Here is a 2,315-nt window from a genome sequence, read left to right as displayed (position 1 = left end):
GGAGAGGAGAAAATGAGAGGAGGAGGGGCCGATAAGGCCCTCACTGGAGAGGAACACAGATTCACTCCTAGGCATGGCAGCACTGCTCACCAGCTCACTCCATCCTGCTCCACTCCTGCCATGGGCGGCTCCCTTGTCCTGGCACAGGATCTTTGCTCTTTGCCTTTGCACTCCCCCTGCACTTGCTTTTGGGTGTCCCCTCTCTCCTCACATCCATCCAGAAATATCTTTCCATTTTTATTACTGAAAAAGATTTTTCAAGTAATATCAATATATGTTATCAACAATGTAGGACCTTATCCTAAGTGACTCTTTACTTAGTTTTTTTGGAGGGATAAAGGCACCACAACTGACTATCCAGTTATGTGTTTAACAGAGTTAAAGTTGGGCAGTAAATGTGCTGATGTAACCTGAGACTCAAGTGTCCCGCCCTAGCTCAATTCAGCCTTGGATCTTGGGAAACTCTTTCCTATAGTTCCTAAAAATCACATTGTAAGATCCTTGGCCTACTTCTGTGTGTGTGCTCCTGCACACATGCATGATTGTAAAAAGTCTGACAAGCGTTTGATTCAATAACTTCTTATTCTTTAAGAAGAGCAAATATCAAAGCATTGCTCTACACAGCTTTCCATCAAAGTTACAACAGAAGAGTTGCTCCCTCTCCTTCTCAGACACTGAGCAGACACAGGCATCTGTGGTGAGAGCCCATCTTGTGGACCTGGCTGTATCCACAGCAGGACTTGTGCAGAGATCTCTTGTTTGTGGTGTAGTGTGTCCGCTTACCTAGCATGGTTGGTTGGATTTCTCCTTTGTTCTGCAGTGTCTGTCCATACAGCATGGTTGGTTGGCTCTTGTCATTTCAAAAGAAGATGCTAAAGAAGAGGAACAAAGAGGGAATAGGAGCAGGGATAGGACTGTTGGGAAGGGGACGGGGGAGAAGGAGAAAGGGGAGGGAAGTTGAGTGTAGCATGTTTCGAAAGGCATAGCGGGTCAGGCCTGGCATTAGCCATCTTTGCTCTGAGCCCAGAAATAATGAGGACTCCTAAGTTATGCTGAATGTGGGTTTCCCACATTCTAGAACATTCTATTAGTGTGACTACAGTGGGGGCATCTGGTGTCCATGGCTATTGGACAGTGTGAAGGGGTTCTCTTCCTATTTCCTGTACATCTGGTCCTGTTGCTGCTCATGTGGGCAGGCTCTGTCCTTCCAGCCCTTGACTGGACACCCTTAGGTCTGGTGTATTGCATGTACACCTGGGAGATGCAATTTAAAGAAAAGATGCTACAGAAGGAAGATGGGTGTTACACAGTCCTTCATTAAATGACAGTATAAGATGTCTAGACTTTCAGTACCTGTCAAAGCACAGGTCCAGAATTCCCTAGGCCTTAGACTGTTCTCCACAGAAGCCAGGCACATCAGGAGCAGAATGCACAACAGCAGGGACAACCAAGTCATACTCAGATGAAGCCTCTTAAGGTAAAGTGATTCTTAGGATTGGGATATATCTCTGTAACAGCACACACTTGTTCCTGAAGCTCTGCATCTAGTCCCCCTGTACTGACCACTCCCCTCCTTGCCAAGAAAGGTGTTCTTGTAGAAATCTTAAGTCACAACAAAACGTTATAACCATTGTTGAACCATTGAATGAGAATAATATTATCTGCCTGTTGGCAGTGAGCAAAGAGACACCTTGTTGGTGGTGGTGGTCTTATATCAGTCAGGGGTAGAGCAGATGGCAGTCCTTTGCTCATCCTAGCTTGATGCCTAGCTTGATGGCCAAAGTGGTTTTAGGCCTAGGATTTACAAAAATCAAATCAAATCCAGGCAGCACAGAAAGAAGACAGAGACCCGTGGACTGCCATGTCACCCACAGACCTGCCCTCCAGTGCACAGCACAGGTGGCTTATAGATACCTGCTTGCTGATGTGCCACACAGAGTGGATGGAGGATATCACCCCGGGGAGCCTGCCAGCCACGTGGCCAGCCTGCAAATGGAACCACAGCAACATGCAAGTATGTGGGGGTCAGAAGGAAGAGAAAGAGAAGTGGCCCAGCTTGAGCATAATGAAGAAAGATGGAACTGGAGGGTGGAGAGGAATAGCCTGTTGTGAGTGGCCAGCCCTGCCACCTGAGACCGTGATGGGCTTCCAGCCTGAGTCACCATTGAGGGCCATGTAGGAGTCCACTGCTACCCAGTGGTGGGGGTTGGCTTCGATGTTGGTGGCTCATATTACCACTATAGAACATAGGGATGTCCATGGGTGGGGCAGCTTCTGGGGATCACCAGGATGTCCAGGGACTGTGCAGAACTGAT

At 47.8% G+C, this 2,315-nt stretch overlaps 1 non-coding gene across 1 annotated transcript; it reads left to right on the top strand.

Moving 5' to 3' along the window:
• Positions 1 to 1,662: 1,662 nt before the first annotated feature.
• Positions 1,663 to 1,807, top strand: LOC127199670 (small nucleolar RNA SNORA48). Its single transcript, XR_007831949.1, has one exon. It is a non-coding gene; the product is annotated as a small nucleolar RNA SNORA48 (small nucleolar RNA).
• Positions 1,808 to 2,315: the final 508 nt, after the last annotated feature.

Source organism: Acomys russatus, chromosome 15, assembly GCF_903995435.1.
Source record: "Acomys russatus chromosome 15, mAcoRus1.1, whole genome shotgun sequence".
NCBI lineage: Eukaryota > Metazoa > Chordata > Mammalia > Rodentia > Muridae > Acomys > Acomys russatus.
This window is presented reverse-complemented; position numbering and strand designations above follow the sequence as displayed.